We start from the raw sequence: 22277 nt of genomic DNA, 5'->3' as shown, positions 1-22277 counted from the left end.
TTATAGCATAGACGTAAGACAACCAGTTTAATTACGTGGCAATTCATATGCAGCCTAAAAGAAATTAAAATAATGATAATACTATCGGTATCTCTCTCATAACGTCTATTTCTTTGAAATGCCCCCATCTATCGTACTGAAAATATCTATTTTCACGCTGCTACATATACATACATATGTATCTGTTCTCAGTCTTCGATGCCGAAGATGTCCTGTACGTTATTATCCTATTAAATATGGTATATGAACAATCGAAAGTTAAAAAGGGGTCTTGAAATTTTAATTCTTTGTCTTATCATGATGGTGCGATTTAGCATAATCGAACACTAGTTGAAGCTTATGATAATTTGGAGTGGAAATGGCAATCAATTACCGAAGGGCGTAATCTTCGAACATATGTTACTTTCAAAACCACTATTTGAACAAAATGTTTTCTGGTTATGAAGAAATGCGTGTTTGAAAAAAAAAAAAAAGAAAAAAAAGAGCAATAGATCGATGCATTTGCTTCCGTCAATGTTGAGGATATACACTGTATACGAAACAAAGACTGGTGAACATATGTTTACATAATGACGACACGAACAGTTTGACTGCCCGAGGCGTAATATAAATTTAGTAGAAAATGTATAAAAACCAGGATAAAAGAAAACACGTTCATAATGTTTAGACGCCAAGCAAACTCTGGGATAGGGGAATTGGAAGAATGAAATTTAGCAATTCATCAAGAAAAAGATAATTCCAACAACACAATATATAGTATATTAAACAAAAACAAAAAAGAAATTAAAGAAAGAAAGAAAGGAAATAAAAAAATAAAAAAACAAAAAACAAAAAACTTAACCCTCCTCTCCGTAATCGGAAATGCATACCACAACATCGTGTAAATGTCAGTCTTATTACTTCTATCAATAACCTTTCTAGAACCATATTGGCCATTGTGTGGTCTGTCTGGGAGGAAACGTAAATCTGACTTACCGACCGAAATGTTCACATCGATCCGCTTTCAAGACTCCCTGGACAAAGAATGAGATGGAATCACCACAGTAACGACGAAGTGTCATAATTAAAGAAGGGTAGAGACTCCGAAAGACGTTACGCATATTTTCAGTGCAAATGAAGAGAAGCGAAATCCACCGAGGGCAAAAGAACAAACCAGTATAGCCATTACACATACATGGTAGGAAATATAGCCATTTGGGTGAATATACTGTGTAGCGTGCCTCCCTTTTGGATGAATACTTTGCGATGTATTATGACTATAGTCCATTTTGCAGGCTGTCGTTGGTGAGGACGAGAAGACAATATCCAGATGGGTAACGAGATTGCCCTATCGTACTCTTTGAATAAGTGTAGGGTTGATCCATTTGTGCGCCCATAGTTCTCCAAATTGTGGTCTTAAATTATTGGCTCCCCAGTTTTAGATATCAATTTTTTAGTAGCGAATCCTTTTGCAAAGCCAAAAAATAGGGCTCGTCCGGGAGTCGAACCCGGGACCTCTCGCACCCGAAGCGAGAATCATACCACTAGACCAACGAGCCTGACACTACAAATTGAAATTAAATAGATTATAAAATATGTTACACATCAAGACGGTGAACAAGTATTCCAATCTCTGGAATCACTTATGTTCATCGACAGATTGTAGCTGAATCGATTGCAGATTATGTACGGCTTCTGTGTTTAATGAATAACTGAAATGTTTACGCTCCGTGTGGGATCAATTTGACATTTCAAAAGGAAAAAAAAAAAAAACCCCAAACATATCCAGTATGTTATATCGTGTGTCTGCCGACAGAAGCTGAGTTTACCATCTATCCTGTCAGCTGTTGATATGCCTGAGCAGCAATGCATGCTAGCTGTGTCGTTCATTTCCGTCATGACTAGCGTTAAGGATTTAAGCTTAAATTCACATCATGATACCCAAGGTTTCCGTGGTGTAGTGGTTATCACATCCGCTTAACACGCGGAAGGTCCTGAGTTCAATCCTCAGCGGAAACATCTGTTTTTGCTGGCTTGAAGAATGGACAATTTGAAATGGCATCAACGTAATTACAGTTGGATTTCTGTTTTACTTGTGTCAAGATTTCTATTGTTAGTGTCAAAACTTGTTCAGAGCTGGTCCAAATGGTTTTGATCAACTTGATTAGGGATGAGGTAAAATGACGGTATACTTAGTAGTCCGAAATCGGATATCACTGGGGTGCATCTTTTAAAAAGGTGTGGAAGCACTAAGACGACATGACTCGAAACGGTCAGAGAGTTTTCTAAAATGACGTAGAAAATAAATAGCAGGCAATATAAAAAATTCATGCGTCGGCCGGGAGTCGAACCCGGATCGACTGCTTGGAAGGCAACCATGCTAACCGTTACACCACCGACGCCATAAATACACCTGTTACAATTTTCTTACATATGTATCGCATTCGAATTCAACACGTATCAATATATATTTGAAGTTTTATAGCAAATTATATATGCAAGTTAGACAAAAGATACCAAAACAATCTCATTTTTTTTCTCTCTCAAATAAAGAAACACTACATTTCCGAAAGTTCGTTAACTAGTATAGTAGGGAACAGGCTATTTGATTCCAGCAAATCCTAACAAAAACTATGTGCGTCGGCCGGGAGTCGAACCCGGATCGACTGCTTGGAAGGCAACCATGCTAACCGTTACACCACCGACGCCATGTTACAATCTTGAATGAAATTCTCTCTTATAGCATAGACGTAAGACAACCAGTTTAATTACGTGGCAATTCATATGCAGCCTAAAAGAAATTAAAATAATGATAATACTATCGGTATCTCTCTCATAACGTCTATTTCTTTGAAATGCCCCCATCTATCGTACTGAAAATATCTATTTTCACGCTGCTACATATACATACATATGTATCTGTTCTCAGTCTTCGATGCCGAAGATGTCCTGTACGTTATTATCCTATTAAATATGGTATATGAACAATCGAAAGTTAAAAAGGGGTCTTGAAATTTTAATTCTTTGTCTTATCATGATGGTGCGATTTAGCATAATCGTACACTAGTTGAAGCTTATGATAATTTGGAGTGGAAATGGCAATCAATTACCGAAGGGCGTAATCTTCGAACATATGTTACTTTCAAAACCACTATTTGAACAAAATGTTTTCTGGTTATGAAGAAATGCGTGTTTGAAAAAAAAAAAAAGAAAAAAAAGAGCAATAGATCGATGCATTTGCTTCCGTCAATGTTGAGGATATACACTGTATACGAAACAAAGACTGGTGAACATATGTTTACATAATGACGACACGAACAGTTTGACTGCCCGAGGCGTAATATAAATTTAGTAGAAAATGTATAAAAACCAGGATAAAAGAAAACACGTTCATAATGTTTAGACGCCAAGCAAACTCTGGGATAGGGGAATTGGAAGAATGAAATTTAGCAATTCATCAAGAAAAAGATAATTCCAACAACACAATATATAGTATATTAAACAAAAAAAAAAAAGAAATTAAAGAAAGAAAGAAAGGAAATAAAAAAATAAAAAAACAAAAAACAAAAAACTTAACCCTCCTCTCCGTAATCGGAAATGCATACCACAACATCGTGTAAATGTCAGTCTTATTACTTCTATCAATAACCTTTCTAGAACCATATTGGCCATTGTGTGGTCTGTCTGGGAGGAAACGTAAATCTGACTTACCGACCGAAATGTTCACATCGATCCGCTTTCAAGACTCCCTGGACAAAGAATGAGATGGAATCACCACAGTAACGACGAAGTGTCATAATTAAAGAAGGGTAGAGACTCCGAAAGACGTTACGCATATTTTCAGTGCAAATGAAGAGAAGCGAAATCCACCGAGGGCAAAAGAACAAACCAGTATAGCCATTACACATACATGGTAGGAAATATAGCCATTTGGGTGAATATACTGTGTAGCGTGCCTCCCTTTTGGATGAATACTTTGCGATGTATTATGACTATAGTCCATTTTGCAGGCTGTCGTTGGTGAGGACGAGAAGACAATATCCAGATGGGTAACGAGATTGCCCTATCGTACTCTTTGAATAAGTGTAGGGTTGATCCATTTGTGCGCCCATAGTTCTCCAAATTGTGGTCTTAAATTATTGGCTCCCCAGTTTTAGATATCAATTTTTTAGTAGCGAATCCTTTTGCAAAGCCAAAAAATAGGGCTCGTCCGGGAGTCGAACCCGGGACCTCTCGCACCCGAAGCGAGAATCATACCACTAGACCAACGAGCCTGACACTACAAATTGAAATTAAATAGATTATAAAATATGTTACACATCAAGACGGTGAACAAGTATTCCAATCTCTGGAATCACTTATGTTCATCGACAGATTGTAGCTGAATCGATTGCAGATTATGTACGGCTTCTGTGTTTAATGAATAACTGAAATGTTTACGCTCCGTGTGGGATCAATTTGACATTTCAAAAGGAAAAAAAAAAAACCTCAAACATATCCAGTATGTTATATCGTGTGTCTGCCGACAGAAGCTGAGTTTACCATCTATCCTGTCAGCTGTTGATATGCCTGAGCAGCAATGCATGCTAGCTGTGTCGTTCATTTCCGTCATGACTAGCGTTAAGGATTTAAGCTTAAATTCACATCATGATACCCAAGGTTTCCGTGGTGTAGTGGTTATCACATCCGCTTAACACGCGGAAGGTCCTGAGTTCAATCCTCAGCGGAAACATCTGTTTTTGCTGGCTTGAAGAATGGACAATTTGAAATGGCATCAACGTAATTACAGTTGGATTTCTGTTTTACTTGTGTCAAGATTTCTATTGTTAGTGTCAAAACTTGTTCAGAGCTGGTCCAAATGGTTTTGATCAACTTGATTAGGGATGAGGTAAAATGACGGTATACTTAGTAGTCCGAAATCGGATATCACTGGGGTGCATCTTTTAAAAAGGTGTGGAAGCACTAAGACGACATGACTCGAAACGGTCAGAGAGTTTTCTAAAATGACGTAGAAAATAAATAGCAGGCAATATAAAAAATTCATGCGTCGGCCGGGAGTCGAACCCGGATCGACTGCTTGGAAGGCAACCATGCTAACCGTTACACCACCGACGCCATAAATACACCTGTTACAATTTTCTTACATATGTATCGCATTCGAATTCAACACGTATCAATATATATTTGAAGTTTTATAGCAAATTATATATGCAAGTTAGACAAAAGATACCAAAACAATCTCATTTTTTTTCTCTCTCAAATAAAGAAACACTACATTTCCGAAAGTTCGTTAACTAGTATAGTAGGGAACAGGCTATTTGATTCCAGCAAATCCTAACAAAAACTATGTGCGTCGGCCGGGAGTCGAACCCGGATCGACTGCTTGGAAGGCAACCATGCTAACCGTTACACCACCGACGCCATGTTACAATCTTGAATGAAATTCTCTCTTATAGCATAGACGTAAGACAACCAGTTTAATTACGTGGCAATTCATATGCAGCCTAAAAGAAATTAAAATAATGATAATACTATCGGTATCTCTCTCATAACGTCTATTTCTTTGAAATGCCCCCATCTATCGTACTGAAAATATCTATTTTCACGCTGCTACATATACATACATATGTATCTGTTCTCAGTCTTCGATGCCGAAGATGTCCTGTACGTTATTATCCTATTAAATATGGTATATGAACAATCGAAAGTTAAAAAGGGGTCTTGAAATTTTAATTCTTTGTCTTATCATGATGGTGCGATTTAGCATAATCGTACACTAGTTGAAGCTTATGATAATTTGGAGTGGAAATGGCAATCAATTACCGAAGGGCGTAATCTTCGAACATATGTTACTTTCAAAACCACTATTTGAACAAAATGTTTTCTGGTTATGAAGAAATGCGTGTTTGAAAAAAAAAAAAAAGAAAAAAAAGAGCAATAGATCGATGCATTTGCTTCCGTCAATGTTGAGGATATACACTGTATACGAAACAAAGACTGGTGAACATATGTTTACATAATGACGACACGAACAGTTTGACTGCCCGAGGCGTAATATAAATTTAGTAGAAAATGTATAAAAACCAGGATAAAAGAAAACACGTTCATAATGTTTAGACGCCAAGCAAACTCTGGGATAGGGGAATTGGAAGAATGAAATTTAGCAATTCATCAAGAAAAAGATAATTCCAACAACACAATATATAGTATATTAAACAAAAACAAAAAAGAAATTAAAGAAAGAAAGAAAGGAAATAAAAAAATAAAAAAACAAAAAACAAAAAACTTAACCCTCCTCTCCGTAATCGGAAATGCATACCACAACATCGTGTAAATGTCAGTCTTATTACTTCTATCAATAACCTTTCTAGAACCATATTGGCCATTGTGTGGTCTGTCTGGGAGGAAACGTAAATCTGACTTACCGACCGAAATGTTCACATCGATCCGCTTTCAAGACTCCCTGGACAAAGAATGAGATGGAATCACCACAGTAACGACGAAGTGTCATAATTAAAGAAGGGTAGAGACTCCGAAAGACGTTACGCATATTTTCAGTGCAAATGAAGAGAAGCGAAATCCACCGAGGGCAAAAGAACAAACCAGTATAGCCATTACACATACATGGTAGGAAATATAGCCATTTGGGTGAATATACTGTGTAGCGTGCCTCCCTTTTGGATGAATACTTTGCGATGTATTATGACTATAGTCCATTTTGCAGGCTGTCGTTGGTGAGGACGAGAAGACAATATCCAGATGGGTAACGAGATTGCCCTATCGTACTCTTTGAATAAGTGTAGGGTTGATCCATTTGTGCGCCCATAGTTCTCCAAATTGTGGTCTTAAATTATTGGCTCCCCAGTTTTAGATATCAATTTTTTAGTAGCGAATCCTTTTGCAAAGCCAAAAAATAGGGCTCGTCCGGTAGTCGAACCCGGGACCTCTCGCACCCGAAGCGAGAATCATACCACTAGACCAACGAGCCTGACACTACAAATTGAAATTAAATAGATTATAAAATATGTTACACATCAAGACGGTGAACAAGTATTCCAATCTCTGGAATCACTTATGTTCATCGACAGATTGTAGCTGAATCGATTGCAGATTATGTACGGCTTCTGTGTTTAATGAATAACTGAAATGTTTACGCTCCGTGTGGGATCAATTTGACATTTCAAAAGGAAAAAAAAAAAAAAACCCAAACATATCCAGTATGTTATATCGTGTGTCTGCCGACAGAAGCTGAGTTTACCATCTATCCTGTCAGCTGTTGATATGCCTGAGCAGCAATGCATGCTAGCTGTGTCGTTCATTTCCGTCATGACTAGCGTTAAGGATTTAAGCTTAAATTCACATCATGATACCCAAGGTTTCCGTGGTGTAGTGGTTATCACATCCGCTAATCTGTGATATGTATATACAAAGTGTGAATATAATAAAGATAAAAAAAAATCACATCCGCTTAACACGCGGAAGGTCCTGAGTTCAATCCTCAGCGGAAACATCTGTTTTTGCTGGCTTGAAGAATGGACAATTTGAAATGGCATCAACGTAATTACAGTTGGATTTCTGTTTTACTTGTGTCAAGATTTCTATTGTTAGTGTCAAAACTTGTTCAGAGCTGGTCCAAATGGTTTTGATCAACTTGATTAGGGATGAGGTAAAATGACGGTATACTTAGTAGTCCGAAATCGGATATCACTGGGGTGCATCTTTTAAAAAGGTGTGGAAGCACTAAGACGACATGACTCGAAACGGTCAGAGAGTTTTCTAAAATGACGTAGAAAATAAATAGCAGGCAATATTAAAAATTCATGCGTCGGCCGGGAGTCGAACCCGGATCGACTGCTTGGAAGGCAACCATGCTAACCGTTACACCACCGACGCCATAAATACACCCGTTACAATTTTCTTACATATGTATCGCATTCGAATTCAACACGTATCAATATATATTTGAAGTTTTATAGCAAATTATATATGCAAGTTAGACAAAAGATACCAAAACAATCTCATTTTTTTTCTCTCTCAAATAAAGAAACACTACATTTCCGAAAGTTCGTTAACTAGTATAGTAGGGAACAGGCTATTTGATTCCAGCAAATCCTAACAAAAACTATGTGCGTCGGCCGGGAGTCGAACCCGGATCGACTGCTTGGAAGGCAACCATGCTAACCGTTACACCACCGACGCCATGTTACAATCTTGAATGAAATTCTCTCTTATAGCATAGACGTAAGACAACCAGTTTAATTACGTGGCAATTCATATGCAGCCTAAAAGAAATTAAAATAATGATAATACTATCGGTATCTCTCTCATAACGTCTATTTCTTTGAAATGCCCCCATCTATCGTACTGAAAATATCTATTTTCACGCTGCTACATATACATACATATGTATCTGTTCTCAGTCTTCGATGCCGAAGATGTCCTGTACGTTATTATCCTATTAAATATGGTATATGAACAATCGAAAGTTAAAAAGGGGTCTTGAAATTTTAATTCTTTGTCTTATCATGATGGTGCGATTTAGCATAATCGTACACTAGTTGAAGCTTATGATAATTTGGAGTGGAAATGGCAATCAATTACCGAAGGGCGTAATCTTCGAACATATGTTACTTTCAAAACCACTATTTGAACAAAATGTTTTCTGGTTATGAAGAAATGCGTGTTTGAAAAAAAAAAAAAAAGAAAAAAAAGAGCAATAGATCGATGCATTTGCTTCCGTCAATGTTGAGGATATACACTGTATACGAAACAAAGACTGGTGAACATATGTTTACATAATGACGACACGAACAGTTTGACTGCCCGAGGCGTAATATAAATTTAGTAGAAAATGTATAAAAACCAGGATAAAAGAAAACACGTTCATAATGTTTAGACGCCAAGCAAACTCTGGGATAGGGGAATTGGAAGAATGAAATTTAGCAATTCATCAAGAAAAAGATAATTCCAACAACACAATATATAGTATATTAAACAAAAACAAAAAAGAAATTAAAGAAAGAAAGAAAGGAAATAAAAAAATAAAAAAACAAAAAACAAAAAACTTAACCCTCCTCTCCGTAATCGGAAATGCATACCACAACATCGTGTAAATGTCAGTCTTATTACTTCTATCAATAACCTTTCTAGAACCATATTGGCCATTGTGTGGTCTGTCTGGGAGGAAACGTAAATCTGACTTACCGACCGAAATGTTCACATCGATCCGCTTTCAAGACTCCCTGGACAAAGAATGAGATGGAATCACCACAGTAACGACGAAGTGTCATAATTAAAGAAGGGTAGAGACTCCGAAAGACGTTACGCATATTTTCAGTGCAAATGAAGAGAAGCGAAATCCACCGAGGGCAAAAGAACAAACCAGTATAGCCATTACACATACATGGTAGGAAATATAGCCATTTGGGTGAATATACTGTGTAGCGTGCCTCCCTTTTGGATGAATACTTTGCGATGTATTATGACTATAGTCCATTTTGCAGGCTGTCGTTGGTGAGGACGAGAAGACAATATCCAGATGGGTAACGAGATTGCCCTATCGTACTCTTTGAATAAGTGTAGGGTTGATCCATTTGTGCGCCCATAGTTCTCCAAATTGTGGTCTTAAATTATTGGCTCCCCAGTTTTAGATATCAATTTTTTAGTAGCGAATCCTTTTGCAAAGCCAAAAAATAGGGCTCGTCCGGGAGTCGAACCCGGGACCTCTCGCACCCGAAGCGAGAATCATACCACTAGACCAACGAGCCTGACACTACAAATTGAAATTAAATAGATTATAAAATATGTTACACATCAAGACGGTGAACAAGTATTCCAATCTCTGGAATCACTTATGTTCATCGACAGATTGTAGCTGAATCGATTGCAGATTATGTACGGCTTCTGTGTTTAATGAATAACTGAAATGTTTACGCTCCGTGTGGGATCAATTTGACATTTCAAAAGGAAAAAAAAAAAAAACCCCAAACATATCCAGTATGTTATATCGTGTGTCTGCCGACAGAAGCTGAGTTTACCATCTATCCTGTCAGCTGTTGATATGCCTGAGCAGCAATGCATGCTAGCTGTGTCGTTCATTTCCGTCATGACTAGCGTTAAGGATTTAAGCTTAAATTCACATCATGATACCCAAGGTTTCCGTGGTGTAGTGGTTATCACATCCGCTAATCTGTGATATGTATATACAAAGTGTGAATATAATAAAGATAAAAAAAAATCACATCCGCTTAACACGCGGAAGGTCCTGAGTTCAATCCTCAGCGGAAACATCTGTTTTTGCTGGCTTGAAGAATGGACAATTTGAAATGGCATCAACGTAATTACAGTTGGATTTCTGTTTTACTTGTGTCAAGATTTCGATTGTTAGTGTCAAAACTTGTTCAGAGCTGGTCCAAATGGTTTTGATCAACTTGATTAGGGATGAGGTAAAATGACGGTATACTTAGTAGTCCGAAATCGGATATCACTGGGGTGCATCTTTTAAAAAGGTGTGGAAGCACTAAGACGACATGACTCGAAACGGTCAGAGAGTTTTCTAAAATGACGTAGAAAATAAATAGCAGGCAATATTAAAAATTCATGCGTCGGCCGGGAGTCGAACCCGGATCGACTGCTTGGAAGGCAACCATGCTAACCGTTACACCACCGACGCCATAAATACACCTGTTACAATTTTCTTACATATGTATCGCATTCGAATTCAACACGTATCAATATATATTTGAAGTTTTATAGCAAATTATATATGCAAGTTAGACAAAAGATACCAAAACAATCTCATTTTTTTTCTCTCTCAAATAAAGAAACACTACATTTCCGAAAGTTCGTTAACTAGTATAGTAGGGAACAGGCTATTTGATTCCAGCAAATCCTAACAAAAACTATGTGCGTCGGCCGGGAGTCGAACCCGGATCGACTGCTTGGAAGGCAACCATGCTAACCGTTACACCACCGACGCCATGTTACAATCTTGAATGAAATTCTCTCTTATAGCATAGACGTAAGACAACCAGTTTAATTACGTGGCAATTCATATGCAGCCTAAAAGAAATTAAAATAATGATAATACTATCGGTATCTCTCTCATAACGTCTATTTCTTTGAAATGCCCCCATCTATCGTACTGAAAATATCTATTTTCACGCTGCTACATATACATACATATGTATCTGTTCTCAGTCTTCGATGCCGAAGATGTCCTGTACGTTATTATCCTATTAAATATGGTATATGAACAATCGAAAGTTAAAAAGGGGTCTTGAAATTTTAATTCTTTGTCTTATCATGATGGTGCGATTTAGCATAATCGTACACTAGTTGAAGCTTATGATAATTTGGAGTGGAAATGGCAATCAATTACCGAAGGGCGTAATCTTCGAACATATGTTACTTTCAAAACCACTATTTGAACAAAATGTTTTCTGGTTATGAAGAAATGCGTGTTTGAAAAAAAAAAAAAAGAAAAAAAAGAGCAACAGATCGATGCATTTGCTTCCGTCAATGTTGAGGATATACACTGTATACGAAACAAAGACTGGTGAACATATGTTTACATAATGACGACACGAACAGTTTGACTGCCCGAGGCGTAATATAAATTTAGTAGAAAATGTATAAAAACCAGGATAAAAGAAAACACGTTCATAATGTTTAGACGCCAAGCAAACTCTGGGATAGGGGAATTGGAAGAATGAAATTTAGCAATTCATCAAGAAAAAGATAATTCCAACAACACAATATATAGTATATTAAACAAAAACAAAAAAGAAATTAAAGAAAGAAAGAAAGGAAATAAAAAAATAAAAAAACAAAAAACAAAAAACTTAACCCTCCTCTCCGTAATCGGAAATGCATACCACAACATCGTGTAAATGTCAGTCTTATTACTTCTATCAATAACCTTTCTAGAACCATATTGGCCATTGTGTGGTCTGTCTGGGAGGAAACGTAAATCTGACTTACCGACCGAAATGTTCACATCGATCCGCTTTCAAGACTCCCTGGACAAAGAATGAGATGGAATCACCACAGTAACGACGAAGTGTCATAATTAAAGAAGGGTAGAGACTCCGAAAGACGTTACGCATATTTTCAGTGCAAATGAAGAGAAGCGAAATCCACCGAGGGCAAAAGAACAAACCAGTATAGCCATTACACATACATGGTAGGAAATATAGCCATTTGGGTGAATATACTGTGTAGCGTGCCTCCCTTTTGGATGAATACTTTGCGATGTATTATGACTATAGTCCATTTTGCAGGCTGTCGTTGGTGAGGACGAGAAGACAATATCCAGATGGGTAACGAGATTGCCCTATCGTACTCTTTGAATAAGTGTAGGGTTGATCCATTTGTGCGCCCATAGTTCTCCAAATTGTGGTCTTAAATTATTGGCTCCCCAGTTTTAGATATCAATTTTTTAGTAGCGAATCCTTTTGCAAAGCCAAAAAATAGGGCTCGTCCGGGAGTCGAACCCGGGACCTCTCGCACCCGAAGCGAGAATCATACCACTAGACCAACGAGCCTGACACTACAAATTGAAATTAAATAGATTATAAAATATGTTACACATCAAGACGGTGAACAAGTATTCCAATCTCTGGAATCACTTATGTTCATCGACAGATTGTAGCTGAATCGATTGCAGATTATGTACGGCTTCTGTGTTTAATGAATAACTGAAATGTTTACGCTCCGTGTGGGATCAATTTGACATTTCAAAAGGAAAAAAAAAAAAAACCCCAAACATATCCAGTATGTTATATCGTGTGTCTGCCGACAGAAGCTGAGTTTACCATCTATCCTGTCAGCTGTTGATATGCCTGAGCAGCAATGCATGCTAGCTGTGTCGTTCATTTCCGTCATGACTAGCGTTAAGGATTTAAGCTTAAATTCACATCATGATACCCAAGGTTTCCGTGGTGTAGTGGTTATCACATCCGCTTAACACGCGGAAGGTCCTGAGTTCAATCCTCAGCGGAAACATCTGTTTTTGCTGGCTTGAAGAATGGACAATTTGAAATGGCATCAACGTAATTACAGTTGGATTTCTGTTTTACTTGTGTCAAGATTTCTATTGTTAGTGTCAAAACTTGTTCAGAGCTGGTCCAAATGGTTTTGATCAACTTGATTAGGGATGAGGTAAAATGACGGTATACTTAGTAGTCCGAAATCGGATATCACTGGGGTGCATCTTTTAAAAAGGTGTGGAAGCACTAAGACGACATGACTCGAAACGGTCAGAGAGTTTTCTAAAATGACGTAGAAAATAAATAGCAGGCAATATTAAAAATTCATGCGTCGGCCGGGAGTCGAACCCGGATCGACTGCTTGGAAGGCAACCATGCTAACCGTTACACCACCGACGCCATAAATACACCTGTTACAATTTTCTTACATATGTATCGCATTCGAATTCAACACGTATCAATATATATTTGAAGTTTTATAGCAAATTATATATGCAAGTTAGACAAAAGATACCAAAACAATCTCATTTTTTTTCTCTCTCAAATAAAGAAACACTACATTTCCGAAAGTTCGTTAACTAGTATAGTAGGGAACAGGCTATTTGATTCCAGCAAATCCTAACAAAAACTATGTGCGTCGGCCGGGAGTCGAACCCGGATCGACTGCTTGGAAGGCAACCATGCTAACCGTTACACCACCGACGCCATGTTACAATCTTGAATGAAATTCTCTCTTATAGCATAGACGTAAGACAATCAGTTTAATTACGTGGCAATTCATATGCAGCCTAAAAGAAATTAAAATAATGATAATACTATCGGTATCTCTCTCATAACGTCTATTTCTTTGAAATGCCCCCATCTATCGTACTGAAAATATCTATTTTCACGCTGCTACATATACATACATATGTATCTGTTCTCAGTCCTCGATGCCGAAGATGTCCTGTACGTTATTATCCTATTAAATATGGTATATGAACAATCGAAAGTTAAAAAGGGGTCTTGAAATTTTAATTCTTTGTCTTATCATGATGGTGCGATTTAGCATAATCGTACACTAGTTGAAGCTTATGATAATTTGGAGTGGAAATGGCAATCAATTACCGAAGGGCGTAATCTTCGAACATATGTTACTTTCAAAACCACTATTTGAACAAAATGTTTTCTGGTTATGAAGAAATGCGTGTTTGAAAAAAAAAAAAAGAAAAAAAAGAGCAATAGATCGATGCATTTGCTTCCGTCAATGTTGAGGATATACACTGTATACGAAACAAAGACTGGTGAACATATGTTTACATAATGACGACACGAACAGTTTGACTGCCCGAGGCGTAATATAAATTTAGTAGAAAATGTATAAAAACCAGGATAAAAGAAAACACGTTCATAATGTTTAGACGCCAAGCAAACTCTGGGATAGGGGAATTGGAAGAATGAAATTTAGCAATTCATCAAGAAAAAGATAATTCCAACAACACAATATATAGTATATTAAACAAAAACAAAAAAGAAATTAAAGAAAGAAAGAAAGGAAATAAAAAAATAAAAAAACAAAAAACAAAAAACTTAACCCTCCTCTCCGTAATCGGAAATGCATACCACAACATCGTGTAAATGTCAGTCTTATTACTTCTATCAATAACCTTTCTAGAACCATATTGGCCATTGTGTGGTCTGTCTGGGAGGAAACGTAAATCTGACTTACCGACCGAAATGTTCACATCGATCCGCTTTCAAGACTCCCTGGACAAAGAATGAGATGGAATCACCACAGTAACGACGAAGTGTCATAATTAAAGAAGGGTAGAGACTCCGAAAGACGTTACGCATATTTTCAGTGCAAATGAAGAGAAGCGAAATCCACCGAGGGCAAAAGAACAAACCAGTATAGCCATTACACATACATGGTAGGAAATATAGCCATTTGGGTGAATATACTGTGTAGCGTGCCTCCCTTTTGGATGAATACTTTGCGATGTATTATGACTATAGTCCATTTTGCAGGCTGTCGTTGGTGAGGACGAGAAGACAATATCCAGATGGGTAACGAGATTGCCCTATCGTACTCTTTGAATAAGTGTAGGGTTGATCCATTTGTGCGCCCATAGTTCTCCAAATTGTGGTCTTAAATTATTGGCTCCCCAGTTTTAGATTATCAATTTTTTAGTAGCGAATCCTTTTGCAAAGCCAAAAAATAGGGCTCGTCCGGGAGTCGAACCCGGGACCTCTCGCACCCGAAGCGAGAATCATACCACTAGACCAACGAGCCTGACACTACAAATTGAAATTAAATAGATTATAAAATATGTTACACATCAAGACGGTGAACAAGTATTCCAATCTCTGGAATCACTTATGTTCATCGACAGATTGTAGCTGAATCGATTGCAGATTATGTACGGCTTCTGTGTTTAATGAATAACTGAAATGTTTACGCTCCGTGTGGGATCAATTTGACATTTCAAAAGGAAAAAAAAAAAAAACCCCAAACATATCCAGTATGTTTTATCGTGTGTCTGCCGACAGAAGCTGAGTTTACCATCTATCCTGTCAGCTGTTGATATGCCTGAGCAGCAATGCATGCTAGCTGTGTCGTTCATTTCCGTCATGACTAGCGTTAAGGATTTAAGCTTAAATTCACATCATGATACCCAAGGTTTCCGTGGTGTAGTGGTTATCACATCCGCTTAACACGCGGAAGGTCCTGAGTTCAATCCTCAGCGGAAACATCTGTTTTTGCTGGCTTGAAGAATGGACAATTTGAAATGGCATCAACGTAATTACAGTTGGATTTCTGTTTTACTTGTGTCAAGATTTCTATTGTTAGTGTCAAAACTTGTTCAGAGCTGGTCCAAATGGTTTTGATCAACTTGATTAGGGATGAGGTAAAATGACGGTATACTTAGTAGTCCGAAATCGGATATCACTGGGGTGCATCTTTTAAAAAGGTGTGGAAGCACTAAGACGACATGACTCGAAACGGTCAGAGAGTTTTCTAAAATGACGTAGAAAATAAATAGCAGGCAATATTAAAAATTCATGCGTCGGCCGGGAGTCGAACCCGGATCGACTGCTTGGAAGGCAACCATGCTAACCGTTACACCACCGACGCCATAAATACACCTGTTACAATTTTCTTACATATGTATCGCATTCGAATTCAACACGTATCAATATATATTTGAAGTTTTATAGCAAATTATATATGCAAGTTAGACAAAAGATACCAAAACAATCTCATTTTTTTTCTCTCTCAAATAAAGAAACACTACATTTCCGAAAGTTCGTTAACTAGTATAGTAGGGAACAGGCTATTTGATTCCAGCAAATCCTAACAAAAACTATGTGCGTCGGCCGGGAGTCGAACCCGGATCGACTGCTTGGAAGGCAACCATGCTAACCGTTACACCACCGACGCCATGTTACAATCTTGAATGAAATTCTCTCTTATAGCATAGACGTAAGACAATCAGTTTAATTACGTGGCAATTCATATGCAGCCTAAAAGAAATTAAAATAATGATAATACTATCGGTATCTCTCTCATAACGTCTATTTCTTTGAAATGCCCCCATCTATCGTACTGAAAATATCTATTTTCACGCTGCTACATATACATACATATGTATCTGTTCTCAGTCTTCGATGCCGAAGATGTCCTGTACGTTATTATCCTATTAAATATGGTATATGAACAATCGAAAGTTAAAAAGGGGTCTTGAAATTTTAATTCTTTGTCTTATCATGATGGTGCGATTTAGCATAATCGTACACTAGTTGAAGCTTATGATAATTTGGAGTGGAAATGGCAATCAATTACCGAAGGGCGTAATCTTCGAACATATGTTACTTTCAAAACCACTATTTGAACAAAATGTTTTCTGGTTATGAAGAAATGCGTGTTTGAAAAAAAAAAAAAGAAAAAAAAGAGCAATAGATCGATGCATTTGCTTCCGTCAATGTTGAGGATATACACTGTATACGAAACAAAGACTGGTGAACATATGTTTACATAATGACGACACGAACAGTTTGACTGCCCGAGGCGTAATATAAATTTAGTAGAAAATGTATAAAAACCAGGATAAAAGAAAACACGTTCATAATGTTTAGACGCCAAGCAAACTCTGGGATAGGGGAATTGGAAGAATGAAATTTAGCAATTCATCAAGAAAAAGATAATTCCAACAACACAATATATAGTATATTAAACAAAAACAAAAAAGAAATTAAAGAAAGAAAGAAAGGAAATAAAAAAATAAAAAAACAAAAAACAAAAAACTTAACCCTCCTCTCCGTAATCGGAAATGCATACCACAACATCGTGTAAATGTCAGTCTTATTACTTCTATCAATAACCTTTCTAGAACCATATTGGCCATTGTGTGGTCTGTCTGGGAGGAAACGTAAATCTGACTTACCGACCGAAATGTTCACATCGATCCGCTTTCAAGACTCCCTGGACAAAGAATGAGATGGAATCACCACAGTAACGACGAAGTGTCATAATTAAAGAAGGGTAGAGACTCCGAAAGACGTTACGCATATTTTCAGTGCAAATGAAGAGAAGCGAAATCCACCGAGGGCAAAAGAACAAACCAGTATAGCCATTACACATACATGGTAGGAAATATAGCCATTTGGGTGAATATACTGTGTAGCGTGCCTCCCTTTTGGATGAATACTTTGCGATGTATTATGACTATAGTCCATTTTGCAGGCTGTCGTTGGTGAGGACGAGAAGACAATATCCAGATGGGTAACGAGATTGCCCTATCGTACTCTTTGAATAAGTGTAGGGTTGATCCATTTGTGCGCCCATAGTTCTCCAAATTGTGGTCTTAAATTATTGGCTCCCCAGTTTTAGATTATCAATTTTTTAGTAGCGAATCCTTTTGCAAAGCCAAAAAATAGGGCTCGTCCGGGAGTCGAACCCGGGACCTCTCGCACCCGAAGCGAGAATCATACCACTAGACCAACGAGCCTGACACTACAAATTGAAATTAAATAGATTATAAAATATGTTACACATCAAGACGGTGAACAAGTATTAAAATCTCTGGAATCACTTATGTTCATCGACAGATTGTAGCTGAATCGATTGCAGATTATGTACGGCTTCTGTGTTTAATGAATAACTGAAATGTTTACGCTCCGTGTGGGATCAATTTGACATTTCAAAAGGAAAAAAAAAAAAAAACCCAAACATATCCAGTATGTTATATCGTGTGTCTGCCGACAGAAGCTGAGTTTACCATCTATCCTGTCAGCTGTTGATATGCCTGAGCAGCAATGCATGCTAGCTGTGTCGTTCATTTCCGTCATGACTAGCGTTAAGGATTTAAGCTTAAATTCACATCATGATACCCAAGGTTTCCGTGGTGTAGTGGTTATCACATCCGCTTAACACGCGGAAGGTCCTGAGTTCAATCCTCAGCGGAAACATCTGTTTTTGCTGGCTTGAAGAATGGACAATTTGAAATGGCATCAACGTAATTACAGTTGGATTTCTGTTTTACTTGTGTCAAGATTTCTATTGTTAGTGTCAAAACTTGTTCAGAGCTGGTCCAAATGGTTTTGATCAACTTGATTAGGGATGAGGTAAAATGACGGTATACTTAGTAGTCCGAAATCGGATATCACTGGGGTGCATCTTTTAAAAAGGTGTGGAAGCACTAAGACGACATGACTCGAAACGGTCAGAGAGTTTTCTAAAATGACGTAGAAAATAAATAGCAGGCAATATAAAAAATTCATGCTTCGGCCGGGAGTCGAACCCGGATCGACTGCTTGGAAGGCAACCATGCTAACCGTTACACCACCGACGCCATAAATACACCTGTTACAATTTTCTTACATATGTATCGCATTCGAATTCAACACGTATCAATATATATTTGAAGTTTTATAGCAAATTATATATGCAAGTTAGACAAAAGATACCAAAACAATCTCATTTTTTTTCTCTCTCAAATAAAGAAACACTACATTTCCGAAAGTTCGTTAACTAGTATAGTAGGGAACAGGCTATTTGATTCCAGCAAATCCTAACAAAAACTATGTGCGTCGGCCGGGAGTCGAACCCGGATCGACTGCTTGGAAGGCAACCATGCTAACCGTTACACCACCGACGCCATGTTACAATCTTGAATGAAATTCTCTCTTATAGCATAGACGTAAGACAACCAGTTTAATTACGTGGCAATTCATATGCAGCCTAAAAGAAATTAAAATAATGATAATACTATCGGTATCTCTCTCATAACGTCTATTTCTTTGAAATGCCCCCATCTATCGTACTGAAAATATCTATTTTCACGCTGCTACATATACATACATATGTATCTGTTCTCAGTCTTCGATGCCGAAGATGTCCTGTACGTTATTATCCTATTAAATATGGTATATGAACAATCGAAAGTTAAAAAGGGGTCTTGAAATTTTAATTCTTTGTCTTATCATGATGGTGCGATTTAGCATAATCGTACACTAGTTGAAGCTTATGATAATTTGGAGTGGAAATGGCAATCAATTACCGAAGGGCGTAATCTTCGAACATATGTTACTTTCAAAACCACTATTTGAACAAAATGTTTTCTGGTTATGAAGAAATGCGTGTTTGAAAAAAAAAAAAAAGAAAAAAAAGAGCAATAGATCGATGCATTTGCTTCCGTCAATGTTGAGGATATACACTGTATACGAAACAAAGACTGGTGAACATATGTTTACATAATGACGACACGAACAGTTTGACTGCCCGAGGCGTAATATAAATTTAGTAGAAAATGTATAAAAACCAGGATAAAAGAAAACACGTTCATAATGTTTAGACGCCAAGCAAACTCTGGGATAGGGGAATTGGAAGAATGAAATTTAGCAATTCATCAAGAAAAAGATAATTCCAACAACACAATATATAGTATATTAAACAAAAACAAAAAAGAAATTAAAGAAAGAAAGAAAGGAAATAAAAAAATAAAAAAACAAAAAACAAAAAACTTAACCCTCCTCTCCGTAATCGGAAATGCATACCACAACATCGTGTAAATGTCAGTCTTATTACTTCTATCAATAACCTTTCTAGAACCATATTGGCCATTGTGTGGTCTGTCTGGGAGGAAACGTAAATCTGACTTACCGACCGAAATGTTCACATCGATCCGCTTTCAAGACTCCCTGGACAAAGAATGAGATGGAATCACCACAGTAACGACGAAGTGTCATAATTAAAGAAGGGTAGAGACTCCGAAAGACGTTACGCATATTTTCAGTGCAAATGAAGAGAAGCGAAATCCACCGAGGGCAAAAGAACAAACCAGTATAGCCATTACACATACATGGTAGGAAATATAGCCATTTGGGTGAATATACTGTGTAGCGTGCCTCCCTTTTGGATGAATACTTTGCGATGTATTATGACTATAGTCCATTTTGCAGGCTGTCGTTGGTGAGGACGAGAAGACAATATCCAGATGGGTAACGAGATTGTCCTATCGTACTCTTTGAATAAGTGTAGGGTTGATCCATTTGTGCGCCCATAGTTCTCCAAATTGTGGTCTTAAATTATTGGCTCCCCAGTTTTAGATATCAATTTTTTAGTAGCGAATCCTTTTGCAAAGCCAAAAAATAGGGCTCGTCCGGGAGTCGAACCCGGGACCTCTCGCACCCGAAGCGAGAATCATACCACTAGACCAACGAGCCTGACACTACAAATTGAAATTAAATAGATTATAAAATATGTTACACATCAAGACGGTGAATAAGTATTCCAATCTCTGGAATCACTTATGTTCATCGACAGATTGTAGCTGAATCGATTGCAGATTATGTACGGCTTCTGTGTTTAATGAATAACTGAAATGTTTACGCTCCGTGTGGGATCAATTTGACATTTCAAAAGGAAAAAAAAAAAAACCCCAAACATATCCAGTATGTTATATCGTGTGTCTGCCGACAGAAGCTGAGTTTACCATCTATCCTGTCAGCTGTTGATATGCCTGAGCAGCAATGCATGCTAGCTGTGTCGTTCATTTCCGTCATGACTAGCGTTAAGGATTTAAGTTTAAATTCACATCATGATACCCAAGGTTTCCGTGGTGTAGTGGTTATCACATCCGCTTAACACGCGGAAGGTCCTGAGTTCAATCCTCAGCGGAAACATCTGTTTTTGCTGGCTTGAAGAATGGACAATTTGAAATGGCATCAACGTAATTACAGTTGGATTTCTGTTTTACTTGTGTCAAGATTTCTATTGTTAGTGTCAAAACTTGTTCAGAGCTGGTCCAAATGGTTTTGATCAACTTGATTAGGGATGAGGTAAAATGACGGTATACTTAGTAGTCCGAAATCGGATATCACTGGGGTGCATCTTTTAAAAAGGTGTGGAAGCACTAAGACGACATGACTCGAAACGGTCAGAGAGTTTTCTAAAATGACGTAGAAAATAAATAGCAGGCAATATAAAAAATTCATGCGTCGGCCGGGAGTCGAACCCGGATCGACTGCTTGGAAGGCAACCATGCTAACCGTTACACCACCGACGCCATAAATACACCTGTTACAATTTTCTTACATATGTATCGCATTCGAATTCAACACGTATCAATATATATTTGAAGTTTTATAGCAAATTATATATGCAAGTTAGACAAAAGATACCAAAACAATCTCATTTTTTTTCTCTCTCAAATAAAGAAACACTACATTTCCGAAAGTTCGTTAACTAGTATAGTAGGGAACAGGCTATTTGATTCCAGCAAATCCTAACAAAAACTATGTGCGTCGGCCGGGAGTCGAACCCAGATAGACTGCTTGGAAGGCAACCATGCTAACCGTTACACCACCGACGCCATGTTACAATCTTGAATGAAATTCTCTCTTATAGCATAGACGTAAGACAACCAGTTTAATTACGTGGCAATTCATATGCAGCCTAAAAGAAATTAAAATAATGATAATACTATCGGTATCTCTCTCATAACGTCTATTTCTTTGAAATGCCCCCATCTATCGTACTGAAAATATCTATTTTCACGCTGCTACATATACATACATATGTATCTGTTCTCAGTCTTCGATGCCGAAGATGTCCTGTACGTTATTATCCTATTAAATATGGTATATGAACAATCGAAAGTTAAAAAGGGGTCTTGAAATTTTAATTCTTTGTCTTATCATGATGGTGCGATTTAGCATAATCGTACACTAGTTGAAGCTTATGATAATTTGGAGTGGAAATGGCAATCAATTACCGAAGGGCGTAATCTTCGAACATATGTTACTTTCAAAACCACTATTTGAACAAAA

At 37.5% G+C, this 22277-nt stretch overlaps 30 non-coding genes across 30 annotated transcripts; 6 read left to right on the top strand and 24 right to left on the bottom strand.

The window, feature by feature from the left end:
• Positions 1–1466: 1466 nt before the first annotated feature.
• On the bottom strand, positions 1467–1538 carry Trnap-cgg (transfer RNA proline (anticodon CGG)). Its single transcript has one exon. It is a non-coding gene; the product is annotated as a tRNA-Pro (tRNA).
• A 387-nt stretch (positions 1539–1925) lies between these two features.
• Trnav-aac (transfer RNA valine (anticodon AAC)) lies at positions 1926–1998 on the top strand. Its single transcript has one exon. It is a non-coding gene; the product is annotated as a tRNA-Val (tRNA).
• A 311-nt stretch (positions 1999–2309) lies between these two features.
• Positions 2310–2381, bottom strand: Trnag-ucc (transfer RNA glycine (anticodon UCC)). The gene has a single exon. It is a non-coding gene; the product is annotated as a tRNA-Gly (tRNA).
• A 234-nt stretch (positions 2382–2615) lies between these two features.
• Trnag-ucc (transfer RNA glycine (anticodon UCC)) lies at positions 2616–2687 on the bottom strand. Its single transcript has one exon. It is a non-coding gene; the product is annotated as a tRNA-Gly (tRNA).
• Positions 2688–4181: 1494 nt separating this feature from the next.
• Positions 4182–4253, bottom strand: Trnap-cgg (transfer RNA proline (anticodon CGG)). Its single transcript has one exon. It is a non-coding gene; the product is annotated as a tRNA-Pro (tRNA).
• Positions 4254–4638: 385 nt separating this feature from the next.
• On the top strand, positions 4639–4711 carry Trnav-aac (transfer RNA valine (anticodon AAC)). The gene has a single exon. It is a non-coding gene; the product is annotated as a tRNA-Val (tRNA).
• Positions 4712–5022: 311 nt separating this feature from the next.
• On the bottom strand, positions 5023–5094 carry Trnag-ucc (transfer RNA glycine (anticodon UCC)). The gene has a single exon. It is a non-coding gene; the product is annotated as a tRNA-Gly (tRNA).
• A 234-nt stretch (positions 5095–5328) lies between these two features.
• Positions 5329–5400, bottom strand: Trnag-ucc (transfer RNA glycine (anticodon UCC)). The gene has a single exon. It is a non-coding gene; the product is annotated as a tRNA-Gly (tRNA).
• Positions 5401–6895: 1495 nt separating this feature from the next.
• Positions 6896–6967, bottom strand: Trnap-cgg (transfer RNA proline (anticodon CGG)). The gene has a single exon. It is a non-coding gene; the product is annotated as a tRNA-Pro (tRNA).
• An 833-nt stretch (positions 6968–7800) lies between these two features.
• Trnag-ucc (transfer RNA glycine (anticodon UCC)) lies at positions 7801–7872 on the bottom strand. The gene has a single exon. It is a non-coding gene; the product is annotated as a tRNA-Gly (tRNA).
• A 234-nt stretch (positions 7873–8106) lies between these two features.
• On the bottom strand, positions 8107–8178 carry Trnag-ucc (transfer RNA glycine (anticodon UCC)). Its single transcript has one exon. It is a non-coding gene; the product is annotated as a tRNA-Gly (tRNA).
• A 1496-nt stretch (positions 8179–9674) lies between these two features.
• Positions 9675–9746, bottom strand: Trnap-cgg (transfer RNA proline (anticodon CGG)). Its single transcript has one exon. It is a non-coding gene; the product is annotated as a tRNA-Pro (tRNA).
• Positions 9747–10579: 833 nt separating this feature from the next.
• On the bottom strand, positions 10580–10651 carry Trnag-ucc (transfer RNA glycine (anticodon UCC)). Its single transcript has one exon. It is a non-coding gene; the product is annotated as a tRNA-Gly (tRNA).
• Positions 10652–10885: 234 nt separating this feature from the next.
• On the bottom strand, positions 10886–10957 carry Trnag-ucc (transfer RNA glycine (anticodon UCC)). The gene has a single exon. It is a non-coding gene; the product is annotated as a tRNA-Gly (tRNA).
• Positions 10958–12452: 1495 nt separating this feature from the next.
• Positions 12453–12524, bottom strand: Trnap-cgg (transfer RNA proline (anticodon CGG)). The gene has a single exon. It is a non-coding gene; the product is annotated as a tRNA-Pro (tRNA).
• Positions 12525–12911: 387 nt separating this feature from the next.
• On the top strand, positions 12912–12984 carry Trnav-aac (transfer RNA valine (anticodon AAC)). The gene has a single exon. It is a non-coding gene; the product is annotated as a tRNA-Val (tRNA).
• Positions 12985–13295: 311 nt separating this feature from the next.
• On the bottom strand, positions 13296–13367 carry Trnag-ucc (transfer RNA glycine (anticodon UCC)). Its single transcript has one exon. It is a non-coding gene; the product is annotated as a tRNA-Gly (tRNA).
• A 234-nt stretch (positions 13368–13601) lies between these two features.
• Positions 13602–13673, bottom strand: Trnag-ucc (transfer RNA glycine (anticodon UCC)). The gene has a single exon. It is a non-coding gene; the product is annotated as a tRNA-Gly (tRNA).
• Positions 13674–15168: 1495 nt separating this feature from the next.
• Trnap-cgg (transfer RNA proline (anticodon CGG)) lies at positions 15169–15240 on the bottom strand. Its single transcript has one exon. It is a non-coding gene; the product is annotated as a tRNA-Pro (tRNA).
• Positions 15241–15627: 387 nt separating this feature from the next.
• Positions 15628–15700, top strand: Trnav-aac (transfer RNA valine (anticodon AAC)). The gene has a single exon. It is a non-coding gene; the product is annotated as a tRNA-Val (tRNA).
• A 311-nt stretch (positions 15701–16011) lies between these two features.
• On the bottom strand, positions 16012–16083 carry Trnag-ucc (transfer RNA glycine (anticodon UCC)). The gene has a single exon. It is a non-coding gene; the product is annotated as a tRNA-Gly (tRNA).
• Positions 16084–16317: 234 nt separating this feature from the next.
• Trnag-ucc (transfer RNA glycine (anticodon UCC)) lies at positions 16318–16389 on the bottom strand. Its single transcript has one exon. It is a non-coding gene; the product is annotated as a tRNA-Gly (tRNA).
• Positions 16390–17884: 1495 nt separating this feature from the next.
• Positions 17885–17956, bottom strand: Trnap-cgg (transfer RNA proline (anticodon CGG)). Its single transcript has one exon. It is a non-coding gene; the product is annotated as a tRNA-Pro (tRNA).
• A 387-nt stretch (positions 17957–18343) lies between these two features.
• On the top strand, positions 18344–18416 carry Trnav-aac (transfer RNA valine (anticodon AAC)). Its single transcript has one exon. It is a non-coding gene; the product is annotated as a tRNA-Val (tRNA).
• Positions 18417–18727: 311 nt separating this feature from the next.
• Trnag-ucc (transfer RNA glycine (anticodon UCC)) lies at positions 18728–18799 on the bottom strand. The gene has a single exon. It is a non-coding gene; the product is annotated as a tRNA-Gly (tRNA).
• A 234-nt stretch (positions 18800–19033) lies between these two features.
• On the bottom strand, positions 19034–19105 carry Trnag-ucc (transfer RNA glycine (anticodon UCC)). Its single transcript has one exon. It is a non-coding gene; the product is annotated as a tRNA-Gly (tRNA).
• Positions 19106–20600: 1495 nt separating this feature from the next.
• On the bottom strand, positions 20601–20672 carry Trnap-cgg (transfer RNA proline (anticodon CGG)). The gene has a single exon. It is a non-coding gene; the product is annotated as a tRNA-Pro (tRNA).
• A 386-nt stretch (positions 20673–21058) lies between these two features.
• On the top strand, positions 21059–21131 carry Trnav-aac (transfer RNA valine (anticodon AAC)). Its single transcript has one exon. It is a non-coding gene; the product is annotated as a tRNA-Val (tRNA).
• A 311-nt stretch (positions 21132–21442) lies between these two features.
• On the bottom strand, positions 21443–21514 carry Trnag-ucc (transfer RNA glycine (anticodon UCC)). Its single transcript has one exon. It is a non-coding gene; the product is annotated as a tRNA-Gly (tRNA).
• Positions 21515–21748: 234 nt separating this feature from the next.
• On the bottom strand, positions 21749–21820 carry Trnag-ucc (transfer RNA glycine (anticodon UCC)). Its single transcript has one exon. It is a non-coding gene; the product is annotated as a tRNA-Gly (tRNA).
• Between the last annotated feature and the right edge of the window lie 457 nt (positions 21821–22277).

Source organism: Mytilus californianus, unplaced genomic scaffold (genome assembly GCF_021869535.1).
Source record: "Mytilus californianus isolate M0D057914Y unplaced genomic scaffold, xbMytCali1.0.p SCAF_8, whole genome shotgun sequence".
NCBI classification, from domain to species: domain Eukaryota; kingdom Metazoa; phylum Mollusca; class Bivalvia; order Mytilida; family Mytilidae; genus Mytilus; species Mytilus californianus.
The sequence above is the reverse complement of the archived record's forward strand: the minus strand, read 5'-3'. Positions and strand labels throughout refer to the sequence as shown.